The sequence below is a fragment of the Haematobia irritans genome, chromosome 2 (genome assembly GCF_050003625.1).
Source record: "Haematobia irritans isolate KBUSLIRL chromosome 2, ASM5000362v1, whole genome shotgun sequence".
NCBI lineage: Eukaryota > Metazoa > Arthropoda > Insecta > Diptera > Muscidae > Haematobia > Haematobia irritans.
The window spans coordinates 100,473,925-100,491,831 of NC_134398.1; the positions used below are offsets into that span (position 1 = coordinate 100,473,925).

The 17,907-nt window shown below is 36.2% G+C and overlaps 1 protein-coding gene and 1 long non-coding RNA gene across 7 annotated transcripts in view; both read left to right on the forward strand.

The window, feature by feature from the left end:
* The window catches only part of LOC142225870 (pseudouridylate synthase RPUSD2-like), a 515,296-nt gene that overhangs the window by 430,554 nt on the left and 66,835 nt on the right, over window positions 1–17,907 (forward strand). The gene's annotated exons all lie outside the window — the stretch shown is intronic.
* LOC142223503 (uncharacterized) lies at window positions 16,947–17,394 on the forward strand. The gene is made up of 3 exons (XR_012718760.1): window positions 16,947–17,006; window positions 17,066–17,189; window positions 17,252–17,394. It is a non-coding gene; the product is annotated as an uncharacterized LOC142223503 (long non-coding RNA).

Genomic DNA, 17,907 nt, shown 5'->3' on the forward strand with positions numbered 1-17,907 from the left:
TCTTGCTGGAAAAAATGGAAGCAATAATGAAAATTGTTAAAAATTAACACCATGTAATAAAATATAATTTTTTAATTCTTTATTTTAGCTTGTACACACAAAAAAATTCAAGAAAAGTTTTCCAATTAAATTTTTAATTGAGTTTTAAAAAATATTCAATTAAAAATTTAATTGATTCGACAAATGTTTTAATTGAAACAAAAATCAATCACAAAAATAATAGTATCAATTAATTTTTTAATTGGATCAATTAACTTTTTAATTGACCTTCAATTAATTTTTTAATTGATACTATCATTTCTGTGATTGAAGACATTTCAATTAAAAATTAATTGGATCAATTAATTTCGTGATTGAATCAGAAATTTTTTTTGTGTGTAACTTACCATATTTTGGGTGCATTTTATCAAATGGTGTAAGGAATTCAACTTTTCTGTGGAAAACGTATCTCATAAAATGTGTACCTGAAACAATTAGAGAAATAATGAAGTATTCTATATAAACTCATAAAACTGTGTTGTTATCGATGTGAAGGATATAATAAAATAAATATACTAGTTGAAAGAAAGACAAAGTAAAAACTTACCAACTCTCTATTAAATTGTACGCTGAGGGGAAATATAAAAAGTTGTCCAAATTTATTTCAGGTTACTCTCAAGTTAAATATTTATTTTGTACATTAAAAAAATTATTAAATTGGTTTCAAAAAAATCTAATTAAAAAAAAAGTAATAATATGCACAAAAAAACCAAATATTCTGGTTAATAGAAAGTTAAAGAATCTTTACCAATTCACTATTAAATTACAAGCAGAGGAGTAGTAAAAAGTTTTCCAAATGTGTAAGGGGTTATTCTGAAATTAAATATTTGTTTCGAATATTAAATTGGTTTCCAAAAAAATTGATTAAAGAAATACTAAAATAAGGTATTAAAAACCTATAATTTTGTAAAAAGGTCATAAAAATGTAAATATTCTACTTGAAAGAAAGCAAATTTTGAAAAGAAAATTTACCAATTCTCTATTTTTTAAATTTATTCGAATCCATCTGGAGTTTCTCTGAAATTAAATATTGTTTTTACAACAAAGAAAAACATAGCATAGTCTTGAATATTCCTTGCAAATTTTGAAAAGAAAACTTATCAATTCTCTATTTTTTAAATTTGTTCGAATCAATCTAAAGTTTCTCTGAAATTAAATATTGTTTTTACAACAAAGAAAAACATTAAACTGCTTTCAAAAAAAATTAATTAACAAATAATAATATACATAAAAAATATTATATTTAAAAGAAAAATATTATATTTATAATATATTTATATAAAAGAAAAATATTATATTTAAAAAAACAACTTACCAATTTATGACTAAACTATACGCTGAGATATAACAACAATTTGCCAAATTCATTTGGAATTGAATATTAATTTTTTACATTGAATAATAGAAATTTCAATACACTTTCAATTTCAAAATTTTTTCCTAAATATTCTTAAAAACTTTTTTCTAAACTACCGATCATCATTTCGCCATCGTACATCTCATCGCAAAAATATTAATAACTTTCATTTAAAAGGTTTAATAAACAAACCCCAATATATGTCTCCCTTGTTGCATACCTGCTTAACGCCAACTATACAACTGAGGCATGCCAAACAAAACCAAGCAAAGCCAAAACATTCATACAACAACAAAAACACATGTGCCTTTATTGAAAACAACACCTCATCCAGCCAAATAAACCATCCGCGAATAATAAACACACACACACGCCACTAAATGAACAAAAATAAAAACAACCCCACGCTCATGTATACACAACATACCTAGCCCTCGCTACCATTTCCCATTAATGCATTACTCTCACTCAAACAAACCTCAAGTAACATTATCTTTACATTAATCACATTCCACTATGCCGATAAAGATCTCTGCACTATCCATTAGTTCATCGCATCTGCTGACAATTTACTCTAAGAATAATATTCGTAAAGGCACGCCGGTTTATGAACGATGAAACGTTTAACTTAAACTTTGCAAAAACTTCATGAAATGTTATCTACCAATTTTGACGAAAATGTCTATAAATTTAATTACATGTGAACTAAAAATATTTCATTGTGTAATTTTCTACCAACAATTATTAACTATAGGAATTGTCAGTAAGAAATTGCTATCCACTTTCAAGTTCATTTTTCGTAAACAAAATATTTTCTCATACAAAAAAATCTTATAGTAAATTGCACTTATTATTTAGAAAGTACTTTACATTTCACAAGTAGTTTTATAGTATGACAAACGAATTTTTAACTACCAGTTAAGAAATTTTTTAAGGAAAGTTCCATCGTATTTTGTAGGTCATGAACTAAAAGATTGCTACTTAGAATTTGTAAAATTTCCTTTCGAGTAGTTAATTTTGGTTGAAGATGGTTAGGTTAGGTTAAAGTGGCAGCCCGATTAAGATTCAGGCTCACTTAGACTATTCAGTCCATTGTGATACCACATGAACTAAAAGTACCTATTACATATGGGCACTTCTAGTTTTAACCACTGAACCTTCTTGATTATTTTTCTTTGTTGAACCAACCAGATTGTTCCAAAAATATTAGCAGACTGCTTAAGTTAACGTTTTCCAGATCCGCCAGTAATCTGAAGCTATATGCTCCTAAAAGTTGCTTGCGCTTTACACAAAATGCAGGACACTCACACAAGAGGTGTTTAATTGATTCTTTTTCCTCCGCATCATGACAGCTCATACAATAGTCATTATACTTCGCGCCAATAGTTTTTGCAAAATCTCCTATCAGGCAGCGACCCGTTATAGCAGATATCAGGAGTGATATCTGACGTCTCGAGAACATTAGCATATCTAGTGTGCGGTTTAATTTGAAATGGGGCCATATTTGCTTGGTGTCGTTACAACCCTTGCAATTCTCCCATCGAACATTTGCCATCATAACAGCCTTCTCACGCAGCATGAGCTTGCAGGTAGCTAGGGGCATACCAACAAATTCTAGTTCCCCTGGAATATGTAAGGTAGTCCCTAGCCTTGCCAACTCATCCGCTTCGCAGCTCCCCGGTATGTTCCTATGGCCAGGCACCCATATTAGGTGAATATTGTACTGCTCAGCCATCTCATTGAGAGATTTGCGGCAATCGATGGCCGTTTTCGAGTTGAGGAACACAGAGTCCAAGGATTTTATTGCAGGTTGACTGTCTGAGTATATATTAATGCCCACATTTTTTGGAACATTACTTCTCAGCCAATTCGCCACCTCTCTTATTGCTAATATTTCAGCCTGAAAAACACTACAGTGATCAGGTAATCTTTTCGCTATTCGATGTTCCAGATCTTTAGAATATACTCCGAAACCCACTTGGCCATCCAATTTGGAGCCATCAGTGTAGAAATCTATATATCTTTTATTCCCCGGGGTCCGTGTACACCACGCCTCACTGTTGGGAATTAGAGTCTCAAACTTTTTGTCGAAAAGTGGACTTGCCAAAGTGTAATCCACTACGTTAGGCACATCTGTCATTATTTTGAGGACCGAACTGTGACCGTAACTTTTTTCCGACCACAGCGATAGCTCGCGCAACCGCACAGCCGTTGTTGCAGCTGACTGTTTGGCCAAAATGTCTAAAGGCAATAGATGCAGTATGACATTAAGGGAGTTTGTTCCTGTCTTGCTGAATGCACCTGAGATACACAAGCACGCCATACGCTGAACTTTGTCTAAACTTGTCGGCTGGTGAAGTGCCGGCCACCAGACTACAACACCATATAGCATTATAGGTCTAACCACTGCCGTGTATAGCCAATGTACAATTTTTGGTTTTAGTCCCCACTTTTTCCATATTGCCTTTTTGCACGAGTATAAAGCTACCGTTGCTTTCCTCGCCCTTTCTTCAATATTAAGCTTAAAGTTCAGCTTCCTGTCCAAAATAACGCCAAGGTATTTTGCACACTCCCTAAAGGGAATTTCAATACCCCCTAAGGAAATGGGCCTAACCGTGGGAGTTTTGCGATCTTTGCAGTACATGACTATTTCTGTCTTTGCAGGATTTACCCCAAGACCATTATCTTTCGCCCATTTCTCAGTCATCCGGAGGGATCTCTGTATAATATCTCTAATTGTTGATGGGAATTTTCCCCTGACTGCTAGCGCCACATCATCTGCGTATGCCACCACTTGTATCCTTTCTTTTTCTAGGGAAACCAGAAGGTCGTTTATAGCAACATTCCAAAGAAGAGGTGATAGAACTCCTCCTTGAGGAGTGCCTCTGTTCACATACTTTTGTATGTTTGCTTGTCCTAGTGTGGCTGAAATACGTCTCTTCATTAGCAGTTCGTCTAACAGCCTGAGTATACATGGATCAACATTCAGAGTTGTCAGTCCATTTAATATCGAGCTCGGATGGACATTATTGAACGCCCCTTCGATGTCTAGAAACGCCACGATTGTGTATTCTTTGACAGATAGTGAGCTTTCAATAAAGCTAACTAGTTCATGTAGTGCGGTCTCAGTAGACCTGCCCTTCGAGTATGCATGCTGTCGTTTCGAGAACAAACTTGAATCGATGCTAGTTCTTAGATAAATATCTATCATCCTCTCCAGAGTCTTAAGTAGGAATGAGGATAAGCTGATTGGTCGGAAATCCTTCGCCCTCGAGTGAGAGGCTTTTCCCGCTTTAGGTATGAAAACGACTTTTGTTTCCCTCCACTTTCCTGGGATATATGATAAGTTGATACATCCTTTATATATCACCTACAACCAGGGGATAATTTTGTCAGTTACAGCTTGTAACTCCGCCGGAGTAATTCCATCAGGTCCAGGGGATTTGAATGGTCCAAAGCTATTTAGCGCCCATCTTATTCTAGTTTCCGATACAATTTCCTCGAGAGGAAACGACTGCTGAGCAACTGTGGCACCGCCAGTACATGGTTCAATCGTCTGATTTCCAGGAAAATGTGTGTCCAATAGTACCTCCAGCGTCTCCTCACTGGACGTTGTCCAATTGCCCTCCGATGTTTTAATGAAACCTGGAGCGGAGTTGGTGGATGCTAGAACCTTCCGTAGTCTGGAAGCTACGGGCGTATTCTCAATACTGCTGCAGTAATCATTCCAAGAGTTATGCTGAGCCTTTCTCAGTTCTCGCTTGTATCCTCTCAGATTCTTTTTGTAAACGTCCCAATCCTCAGGAGCTCTGGTGGACTTTGCCTTGTTAAAGAGCTTCCTGCAGGATTTCCTCATATTACTTAATTCCGTAGACCACCATGGTGGTCGATGTTTCCCCCTTGGCTTTCCTCTAGGGCATGCAGCTTTCAGTGAGATGTTGAAGGCCTTAGTAATCCGCTCCACTGCGTGTTCGATATCTTGCACATTTCTCATATTTGTCTCTGTTATTTCCGGTATCATCATATTGAACGATTCCCTATACCTATTCCAGTCAGCTTTCCTAACATTTGGCGGAAATATGATCTTGGTGATATGAACATCAAATTTGAAACTGATGTAGCGATGATCTGAGAAGCTGTGTTCACTTAAAACCTGCCACTCAGATATCATTTCATTCAGTTCTTGCGAGGCCAAGGTGATGTCCAAAACCTCTTGCCTGTTTTTAGTGACAAAGGTTGGGACATCTCCCTTGTTGCAAACTACCAGATTAGTACGCAAAATAAACTCTATTAGCGACTCTCCCCTTGCATTAGTATCACTACTTCCCCATATACTATGATGTGCATTCGCATCGCATCCCATAATGAGTTTCGTCTTTGTTTTCAGTGACTCCTCCACTAAGGTCTTAACGGCATATGGAGGCATCTCCCTGTCATGTCCCATGTAGACCGAAGATACCCAATATTTGCATTTGGCTATTTCTAAACTTGCAACGACAGTGTCTGTATTGCACATTGAAGGAAGCAGAAACAAATTGAGCTCGTTTTTAGCAATTATACAGGCTCGATTTACATCATTACCAGTATACTGCAATAGTTTGAACCCCGGAGTACTTAATTCACATATTTTGTTTTTATAAACATATGGTTCTTGAATAAGAACTATATATATGTCCCCTTTCATCAGGAGAACTTTTAAGGCAGCACATGCAGCCTTACAATGATGAAGATTTATCTGGAGGATCCGTAGGACCATCGAGATTTTCAACAACCGTCACATCAGTCGCTTCAATCGAGTCATCAAGAATGTCCTCTTCAGAGATATCGGTGACTCTCGCAATAACCATAGGTTCAACTTTGGTGAGTTCTGAGGCAGTAGAAGCCTCCTCACGCATACGGTATCTATCCATGTTTTCAAATGGCTTGGTAGCCCCCTCGACTTCGCAAGAGGATCCGCTTACTTCTGATTCAGACAGAGGCTTGTCCATTTCTGAATCCTTTAGCTGATCGTTTTTATACACCTTCATTTGGATATAATGAAAGCCATAACATACACGGCCCTGGGACTTTGCTAGATGTGGCAAAGACTGAGTGTTCAATATAAACACTGCATGCCGTCTTGGCCCATCCACTTCATCCAAACGGCCAACCTTCCAATCAGCTGTTGGAAGATCTGGATTGCATTGTTTCAGTCTATTTAAAATAGATTCAGGGTCAGGAGGGTTTGCAGGTATCCACGCATGTGCTCTTGGTCTAGCCGGTATGTCTTTCTTCTCGACTAACTCTAGAGCAGCTCCTTCCCAAACTTCACCAATTAATATCAGAGCAGCTTTAAAATATTCTATAGACCTCTGGTCCTCAAATGCGACTAGCTTAAATCGTCCTTGATACCAACCAGCCTCTTGGTGTCGAGGATTTGGGCCGGGAAACTTTTCCAGCACCTGTGAGTAGACGCCAGACAAAGCATTCTCAATTTCCCCCCATTTTTGCTTTGGAACCATACCGTCCAATGCTCCTTTATTTATGATAGCCATCACAAGGCTGTCTTTAGCAACTGAGGCAAACGATCGTTGATCCCTTTTGGAGGATGGCAGCTCATCCGGTGATCGTTCCCTTTTTCCAGCCTCAAGAATTCCTTGAGCCCATTTTAAGGAATCGCTTTGTTTAGCCGACAACGTGCTTGGGTCGACTGATCCTAATTTCTTTAGGATAAACAAAGCATTTCTGCGTTCTTTGAATCTCTTTCGTGAGGGATTACCTCCTTTTGATGCCGTTACCTTGGAAAAGGTCCGACTTGTCAAATTGTCGCCACCTGTCGACCCGTCTACAGGTCGACTAATTGGGCCTAACTCTTGGTCATTGCCCAAATTTATAACTTCAGTCGATACCCGTCCACTGGGCCCTGAAGTTAGCAACCCAGTGGATGTCTTTGAATTTCTCTGCATGGTGGCCTAATATCCCACCACACTTGAAATTCGTAGTAGGTACTTATTACGATGATTTTATCCGCTATTAAAAAACACGTCCGTTCCGTTCGACGGTTGAAATAACGTAGGCTGTTGTATCTTCGTTGAAGATACGAAAAATGAACTAAAATTCTGGAAAATTCTTGTAATAAATTTTTGTAAAAATCTTCTTAAATTTACGAGACACTTTTGTTTCTGTGTAGCAACAAAGTTTAGTTCCTCTTTATTAATAAGTAGTCCAAGAGGAGTTGACGGATACCTTCAAAAATAAAAGCGGGCATTAAGTTCAGTTTTGCCGCTAAAACTATTTTTTAGCGGCAAAACTCGAATCGGTAAAACCAGAATAACATATTAACTTTTTTGGGAAAATTATGTTATAATTTGGGGGGGATTGATCCAAAGCAACAATTGAATAAGTTTATTTTCTTTAAAATAAATTATTACAGAAAAGTAACCATGAAAACATAGCCATTTTAGCGCGATAATGCCAAATTTATATCGGCCTTAAAGGTAAAAATAAGATTAAGCACAAAATTATTCGTTAATAAAAATTCAAATTCATTTGTATTTCTAAATACGATTAATTTTGAATGCAATTAAAATGGTGTTATATGCAGCAAAAAAGTGTTCACTCCTAAATAAATTAAAAAAATCAAAACAAATGCGATAACTAGCGATCTGTTCACTAGGCCCATCACTTCTTTATTGAAATAAAAAATGTTTAAATTATGGTTTAGGTGTGCACACCTTTGAATATACCTTGTCAGCATATTCACACGGTTGCGGTAGCGAGTGTGCACATGCGTGAGTCGAATTACACTTGTAGACGTCTGGATTATGTATATGCGTGAGTCTAGTTACTGTAGACGTCTGGCATATGCATATGCATGAGTCGAGTTACAAATGCAATCGTCTGGCATATATACAAAACAAATATTATATAATTTAGTTATATATTTAATTATTACTAACATTATTTATGTAAAACTAATTGTTCTCTTAATTACATTTTACATTTTAAACAATAATACACATTATTCATTTATTTATTAATTCTTAAAATTAATGGATTAGGTTAGGTTAGGTTAAAGTGGAAGCCCGATTAAGATTCAGGCTCACTTAGACGATTCAGTCCATTGTGATACCACATTAACTAAAAGTACCTATTACATATGGGCACTTCTAGTTTTAACCGCTGAACCTTCTTGATTATTTTTCTTTGTTGGACCAACCAGATTGTTCCAAAAACATTTGCAGACTATATGCTCCTAAAAGTTGCTTGCGCTTTACACAAAATGCAGGACACTCACACAAGAGGTGTTTAATTGCTTCCTTTTCCTCCGCATCATGACAGCTCATACAATAGTCATTATACTTCGCGCCTATAGTTTTTGTAAAATCGCATATCATGCAGCGACCCGTTATAACATATATCAGGAGTGATATCTGACGTCTCGAGAACACTAGCATATCTAGTGTGCGGTTTAAGTTTAAATGAGGCCATATTTGCTTGGTGTCATTACAGCCCTTGCAATTCTCCCATCGAAGATTTGCCATCATAACAGCCTTCTCACGCAGCATGAGCTTGCAGGTAGCCAGGGGCATACCAACAGATTCTAGTTCCCCTGGAATATGTAAGGTAGTCCCTAGCCTTGCCAACTCATCCGCTTCGCAGTTCCCCGATATGTTCCTATGGCCAGGCTCCCATATTGTACTGCTCAGCCATCTCATTGAGAGATTAGCGGCAGTCGATGGCCGTTTTCGAGTTGCGGAACACAGAGCCCAAGTATTTTATTGCAGGTTGACTGTCTGAGTATATATTAACGCCCACATTTTTTGGAACGTTACTTCTCAGCCAATTCGCCACCACTCTTATTGCTAATATTTCAGCCTGAAAAACACTACAGTGATTAGGTAATATTTTCGCTATTCGAAGTTCCAGATCATTAGAATATACTCCGAAACCCAATTGTCCAACCAATTTGGAGCAATCAGTGTAGAAATCTATATATTCTTTATTCCCCGGGGTCTGTGTGCACCACGCCTCACTGTTGGGGATTAGAGTCTCAAACTTTTTGTCGAAAAGTGGACTCGACAAAGTGTAATCAACTACGTTAGGCACATCTGGCATTATTTTGAGGACCGAACTGTGACGGTAACTTTTTTCCGACCACAGCGATAGCTCGCGCAACCGCACAGGCAATAGATGCAGCATGACATTAAGGGAGTTTGTTCCTGTCTTGCTGAATGCGCTTGAGATACACAAACACGCCATATGCTGAACTTTGTCTAATCTTGTTGGCTGGTGAAGTGCCGGCCACCAGACTACAACACCATATAGCATTATAGGTCTAACCACTGCCGTGTATAGCCAATGCACAATTTTTGGTTTTAGTCACCACTTTTTTCCTTTTGCCTTTTTGCTCGAGTACAAAGCTACCGTTGCTTTTCTCGCCCTTTCTTCAATATTAAGCTTAAAGTTCAGCTTCCTGTCCAAAATAACGCCAAGGTATTTTGCACACTCACCAAAGGGAATTTCAATACCCCCTAAGGAAATGGGCCTAACCGTGGGAGTTTTGCGATCTTTGCAGTACATGACTAGTTCTGTCTTTGCAGGATTTACCCCAAGACCATTGTCTTTCGCCCATTTCTCAGTCATCCGGAGGGCCCTCTGAATAACATCTCTGATTGTGGATGGGAATTTTCCCCTGACTGCTAGAGCCACATCATCTGCGTATGCCACCACTTTTATCCTTTCTTTTTCTAGGGTAACCAGAAAGTTATTTATAGCAACATTCCAAAGAAGAGGGGATAGAACTCCTCCTTGGGGAGTGTCTCTTTTCACATACTTTTGTATGTTTGCTTGTCCTAGTGTGGCTGAAATACGTCTCTTCATTAGCAGTTCGTCTAACAGCCTGAGTATACATGGATCAACATTCAGAGTTGTCAGTCCATTTAATATCGAGCTCGGAGGGACATTATTGAACGCCCCTTCGATGTCTAGAAACGCAACGATTGTGTATTCTTTGGCGGATAGTGAGCTTTCAATAAAGCTGACTAGTTCATGTAATGCGGTCTCAGTCGACCTGCCCTTCGAGTATGTATGCTGTCGTTTCGAGAACAAACTTGAATCGATGCTAGTTCTAAGATAAATATCTATCTAATATCTCTCCAGAATCTTAAGTAGGATTGGGGATAAGCTGATTGGTCGGAAATCCTTCGCCCTCGAGTGAGAGGCTTTTCCCGCTTTAGGTATGAAAACGACTTTTGTTTCCCTCCGCTTTCCTGGTATATATGATAAGTTGTTGATCATTTTGTCAGTCACTGCTTGTAACTCCGCCGGAGTAATTCCATCAGGTCCGGGGGATTTGAATGGTCCAAAGCTATTTAACGCCCATCTTATTCTAGATTCCGATACAATTTCCTCGATAGGAAACGACCGCTGAGCCACTGTGGCACCGCCAGAACCTGGTTCAACCGTCTGCTTTCCAGCAAAATGTGTGTCCAATAGTACTTCCAGCGTCTCCTCATTGGATGTTGTCCAAGTGCCCTCCGATGTTTTAATGAAACCTGGAGCGGAGTTGGTGGATGCTAGAACCTTCCGTAGTCTGGAAGCTACGGGCGTATTCTCAATACTGCTGCAGTAATCATTCCAAGAGTTATGCTGAGCCTTTCTCAGTTCTCGCTTGTATCCTCTCAGATTCTTTTTGTAAACGTCCCAATCCTCAGGAGCTCTGGTGGACTTTGCTTTGTTAAAGAGCTTCCTGCAGGATTTCCTCATATTATTAACTCCGTAGACCACCATGGTGGTCGATTTTTCCCCCTTGGCTTCCCTCTAGGGCATGCATCTTTCAGTGAGATGTTGAAGGCCTTAGTAATCCCCTCCACTGCGTGTTCGATATAATGCACAGTGCTCATATTTGTCTCTGGTATTTCCGGTATCATCACATTGATTCCCTATACATATTCCATTTGGCGGAAATGTGGTCTTGGTGGTATGAACATCAAATTTGAAACTGATGTAGAGATTAGACATCTGCATCGAATAACTTTTCACTACATGTATGCAATTCGCTGTCGAATATGGTACATACACACTCTTTCTCTCAGAGCGCAAGTAGTGAAGTGAAGAGAACACTTGTTTATCAAATACCATCGTGTACTTATCCGAAACCGTATGTTTTTCGAAAAAAAAAAAACAAAAAAATGTAAGTACTTGAGAAAGAGTAGAACATTCTGTTCCCTTCACGTGGTTCCACAAGTATTTCTGAGTTATGTATAAAGCAACACTTTCCATTGTAATTAGCCATAGATATGTAGGTACGTAACATATTTTATATATGTATGTCACACACTTACCTTAACCTTATTCCTTCTGTTTAACAAACCGAAAACATATAGAATGGAGAATAACAGTTATTTCTATTTCTTAAACTGCATGTTGTACATGTAGTACTCTATGCAGTTTTGTTCTCGCAATGTACTCGACATGATCACTCTGAGTACACTTCAATAAGAGCGAAAGAGGAATATGTGTTTGTTGGTAGTGAATACATCAGAGTAGCAACAAGAAGTTACTCGTAGCTTTTGGTGTTCATCTAAATGTGTACCAATTGTTTTGAGACTCCCTTAAATAGATTTACTCATGTAGCAAGTACACGTGTACTCTGCATATACAAATAGAATTGTGCAGACCTCTAGTAGAGATGATCTGAGAAGCTATGTTCACTTAAAACCTGCCACTCAGATATAATTTCATTCAGTTCTTGCGAGGCCAAGGTGACGTCCAAAACCTCTTGCCTGCTTTTAGTACCAAAGGTTGGGGCATCTCCCTCATTGCAAACTATCAAATTATTACGCAAAATAAACTCTAGGAGTGACTCTCCTCTTGTATTAATGTCACCACTTCCCCATATACTACGATGTACATTTGCATCGCATCCCATAATGAGTTTTGTCTTTGTTTTCAATGACTCCTCAACTGAGGTGTTTACAGCACATGCCTCATTCAGACCGAAGATACCCAATATTTGCATTTGGCTATTTTTAAACTGGCAACGGCAGTGTCTGCATTGCACATTGAAGGAAGCAGAAACAATTTAAGCTCGTTTTTAGCAATTATACAGGCTCGATTACGTCATTACCATACTGCAATAGTATACTACAATAGTTTGAACCCCGTAGTACTAAATTCACATATTTTGTTTCTATAAACATATGGTTCTTGAATACACAGGATCATAGCTACGGCACCATGAGGAAGAAAACAGGATCACAGCAACAGGTTGAGCAAAATATGAACAGCAGGAATAGTAGATCACACATAAAATAGAAAGCACAATCCCGCTGACAGTTTGCATTCGCTGATTTTTGCAAATCAAGTGATCGACAATGGTGTTTTTTCGATTGATAGTTAATTCGTGGGGTATACGAAGTTTCGTCTTTGCTAAAATAAATATTCTGTCTTCCCTAAAAAGGTTATGTTTTACTTATGGTGTAATGATTACAATGAAACCAAAATATCGAAAAGAACTTTACAACCATTAATTTTGAATATGATGGCTCTACAATGCTTGACATTGTAATGGAATTTCAGCGTTTCTCTTCTGTCCATTAATTGAAACATTCGTAGTATTTGTGAAGTGAACTGCCTTCACTAGAACATTGACTACATCGAATAGGCTTAGGTTAGGTTAGGTTAGGTTAAAGTGGCAGCCCGATTAAGATTCAGGCTCACTTAGACTATTCAGTCCATTGTTATACCACATTAACTAAAAGTACCTATTACATATGGGCACTTCTAGTTATAACCGCTGAACCTTCTTGATTATTTTTCTTTGTTGAACCAACCAGATTGTTCCAAAAACATTAGCAGACTGCTTAAGTTAACGTTTTCCAAATCCGCCAGTAATCTGAAGCTATATGCTCCTAAAAGTTGCTTGCGCTTTACACAAAATGCAGGACACTCACACAAGAGGTGTTTAATTGATTATTTTTCCTCCGCATCATGACAGCTCATACAATAGTCATTATACTTCGCGCCAATAGTTTTTGCAAAATCGCCTATCAGGCAGCGACCCGTTATAGCAGATATCAGGAGTGATATCTGACGTCCGAGAACATTAGCATATCTAGTGTGCGGTTTAAGTTGAAATGGGGCCATATTTGCTTGGTGTCGTTACAACCCTTGCAATTCTCCCATCGAACATTTGCCATCATAACAGCCTTCTCACGCAGCATGAGCTTGCAGATAGCTAGGGGCATACCAACAAATTCTAGTTCCCCTGGAATATGTAAGGTAGTCCCTAGCCTTGCCAACTCATCCGCTTCGCAGTTCCCCGGTATGTTCCTATGGCCAGGCACCCATATTAGGTGAATATTGTACTGCTCAGCCATCTCATTGAGAGATTTGCGGCAGTCGATAGCCGTTTTCGAGTTGAGGAACACAGAGTTCAAGGATTTTATTGCAGGTTGACTGTCTGAGTATATATTAATGCCCACATTTTTTGGAACATTACTTCTCAGCCAATTCGCCACCTCTCTTATTGCTAATATTTCAGCCTGAAAAACACTACAGTGATTAGATAATCTTTTCGCTATTCGAAGTTCCAAATCATTAGAATATACTCCGAACCCCACTTGTCCATCCAATTTGGAGCCATCAGTGTAGAAATCTATATATTCTTTATTCCCCGGGGTCTGTGCGCACCACGCCTCACTGTTGGGGATTAGAGTCTCTAACTTTTTGTCGAAAAGTGGACTCGCCAAAGTGTAATCCACTACGTTAGGCACATCTGGCATTATTTTGAGGACCGAACTGTGACCGTAACCTTTTTCCGACCACAGCGATAGTTCGCGCAACCACACAGCCGTTGTTGCAGCTGTCTGTTTGGCCAAAATGTCTAAAGGCAATAGATGCAGCATGACATTAAGGGAATTTGTTCCTGTCTTGCTGAATGCGCCTGAAATACACAAACACGCCATACGCTGAACTTTATCTACACAAGTCGGTTTCTGAAGTGCCGGCCACCAGACTACAACACCATATAGCATTATAGGTCTAACCACTGCCGTGTATAGCCAATGCACAATTTTTGGTTTTAGTCCCCACTTTTTTCCTATTGCCTTTTTGCACGAGTACAAAGCTACAGTTGCCTTTCTCGCCCTTTCTTCAATATTAAGCTTAAAGTTCAGCTTCCTGTCCAAAATAACGCCAAGGTATTTTGCACAATAGGCTTGAGCAGGCCTTTGGTGTGCAACAACAAATGGACATGCGCTAAAAGTGGAAAAAATATATTAACAGAACATTTGAAATTACTTGTGTCAGTAATTTAAAAAGGTTGTTGAAGCTGAAACCGATTTCAGTTAGAAAATTAATTGATACATTTAACTTTTAATCAAACTAGAAACAGTAAGTCACTAGGTCAATGATTGAAAATTTTTAAATTTTTAACTAAAATCTAATTGATACAATTGCCTTTTTAATCAAACTAAGTCAGTTAAAAAAATGTTTCAATTTTTTTAATTTTTAATAAAAAAATTAATTGATCCAATCAATTTTTTAATCAAAATAAGACCACATGGTTAGAAAATGAGCGGTTTATATTAAATAATTAATTATTCAAATTAACTGTAATTTATTTGTTAGCTCTCAAAATTGTAAAAAGTTTGTATGGAAAGAAAAGGAGAAGATAGCAAAAGGCAAGTTTCAGTTTCAGTGAACAAAATGGGATTTTATTAAGGATGGCGGCAACTTACCAAGATCAAAGTTAAAGCACAAGTGAAGTTAAAAAATGAAGTGTTAGATCGACATTATGTTTTAGTACATACAACAATATTATATGAATTCATTTTAGAAAGGGACAAGTTCTTAAGATATATTGAGTGAAAGCTTTAGGGTTTCCACTCTTTAAATATTTCAGGTATCGATAACAATAATTCAGTTGGATTGGTAATTCAAGACAATTCAAATATTTAAACGTTATTTAAGATTAATTCATGAGGAGAGCAATTAAAATTATTGAAATCTTAGCACTAATATTAAATTTTGGGGAACGGAGTTCAACAAATTTAATTAATAAAATAATCCATGTCGATTGCAGACCTTATTTAATTGTTTAACTGATTTAATTTAAAACTTTAACGAAATAATTAATTGAATCTATCAAACAACTGATTGACTTTTCCAATCGACATCAATTAAATTTTTGATTGAATCAATAAAAATTTTAATTTATTTTATTGCAATCAACGTCAATTAAATGTTTAACTGAATCAGTTAAATTTTTAATAGAATCAATTAAAAAATTAATTGAAATTGTCAAATCAAATCAATTAATTTTTTAATCAATTAATTTTTATGCCCAATTAACAGTGATTGATACTATCATTTTCTTGAAGATATTTCAATTAAAAAATTAATTAGATCAATTATTTTCGTGATTGAATCAGAAAAAGAATTTTTATGTATATGTAAAAAGGGAACACAATCTACGTTTATTGAAGGTATGCAATGGGAAAATGTCATCGTTTTCCATTGAAAATATTAACAAAAACTAAAAAAATGCATTATTATCAGCGCACAGTTTTATTTCATGAAATTGGTCCATTGCTTAACTCGATCAACTCGATTTTAATCCAACATATTCAATTTACACAATATTAAGGAAAAATTTTTTTAATATAAAGAAATTATAATTAAAAGCATCACTTCTTTAGGTGTGATCCGAATTCAATGTTTTGGATGTAAATTAAAAAAATTCTGTGATGGTTTGTCAAATAAATAACTTTTATAATTTTTAATGGATTCTAACGCTTGTCAGTAACGTTTGACCTCAAATATTTTCAAAAGTTCACAATTTTTTCAGATTGGATTTAGAATTTGTTTCGACAAAATTTAAATGATTTGTACCATTTTATGAATTCTTACTCTGTTTTTGGCCTATTTGAAACAAAAAAAGTTAAAATTACCCATTAAAAGTATGAAAAAAACTACACCCAGAAAAAAGTGCCTTCGAAACTAAAGGAAAAATTTTTCATCAATATAGTTTATCCATTTTATTTCCATTAAGGTAAATTTTTGTGAGAAATAATAAAATTTACTCGTTTCAGTAAAAAAAACCTAAACTGTAAGCAGTTAGGAATAGTTCATTAACTAGAATAAGGCATGGAATTTTACTCATACTATTTTCTTCGCTGGGTATAAGAATTTACTATTGGACAAGAAAATTTTATTCACCGATAACAAAGCATTCGTAAAAATAAACAAAAACCGAACTAAAACCAAGTTTCCTCAAAATTAGTAAAATTTCTTATAAAATGATAATTGCGACTTCCTTTATAATAGAACGTTTTTCATACATACGAACAACACTTGACATAAAAAAATATTTTAGTCATTCGTACTAAGAAGTATGCAATCCTTTCAAAACCTAAGGAAACACACTTGTTAGAATATAGGAAATTTTCCTATATTTCTGTTGTCTACCTGTAATCGATACCTGTCATCGTAATCGATGTGTTTGCGCGTGGGTGTAATCGATATCTTTGCGCGTGGGTGTAATCGATATGTTTGCGCGTGGGTTGTTTTTTTAGATGGAATCGCGTTGTTGTGGTATACGGAGAAATTGTTAAAAAATAATATGGTAAAATAATATAATAAATAACAAATAAAATATATAAAATATTTATTATTTTAAATTAGTGAGAACAATTTTCGTTTTTTGAAAATAAATCTATCAATGTTCGTGATGGCGTATAAAGAAAGAAAACACCAGCAGAATAACAACCCTTTCATTTGTCTTCATTTTGGAATCTTCAATTATCAGGTAATATTCAGTGACGCTAACCTTTTGTAACAAAAATGGTTTATGATTTTTTATATTTGTAGGTATTGAAATTATAAAAGGAGGACAAAATCGTTAGGCAGCAACTTATTAAAAGTGAAAGGTACAAGAAGAAAAATGCGTTTTACAGTTGATGACATTACATGGAAATTGGAAATAGTGGAATAATAAACTAGTATTTCAAGGCCAGTCGATGCTGTTGATTCTTAATAAATATATTAATAAAACGTATATTTTATTGAAGAAAAAATTGCCTATATAAATAAATAAAATTGTATTTAAAAACGAAGGTAAGCAGTTCTAATTATGAAGTAAAAGTTTTACCACAAATGTGTAAGATTTGTCCAAATGAATGAAAAATTTTCAATAAAATCATTCCATATATGAATTCAAATCAGGTAAATTTTTTCATTCTTAGTATAGTGGTACATAAATATAGGAAAACGTTAACTAATATATGGAATGCATTATACCTAATTTCTACGAAAATCACATCGTTCAAACAAATAAAAATGTCTTTGGCGCTATACGAAGTTCAACTTTCTTCACAATGAGTTCATTTTAACTTAAAGAAGGGGTCACTTTTTTCTGGGTGTAGTTATAAAAAATTGAATTAAAAGAACTTCCAGGGTAGTTAAAATAAAGAACATCATTGGGAGTGTATCTTCTGGAAGTGCTTTTAAAGTTGTGGAAGAACTTC